Below are 212 nucleotides of genomic sequence, written 5' to 3' on the forward strand. Positions count from 1 at the left end.
CACGCAGTTTACTTCTTAAAAGCAGACATGGAAAAATTTTATAAAATATGTTAATACAGAAATAATAACAAATAATATCATAAATAATAAAATAAAATGTTATAATAATATAGACATTAACATATATAATATATCTATAATATAAATACTATAATTATATAAAATAAAAAATATATAATAGATGTTATGCTATATGTATATTATACATATTA

Source organism: Parus major, chromosome Z (genome assembly GCF_001522545.3).
Source record: "Parus major isolate Abel chromosome Z, Parus_major1.1, whole genome shotgun sequence".
NCBI classification, from domain to species: domain Eukaryota; kingdom Metazoa; phylum Chordata; class Aves; order Passeriformes; family Paridae; genus Parus; species Parus major.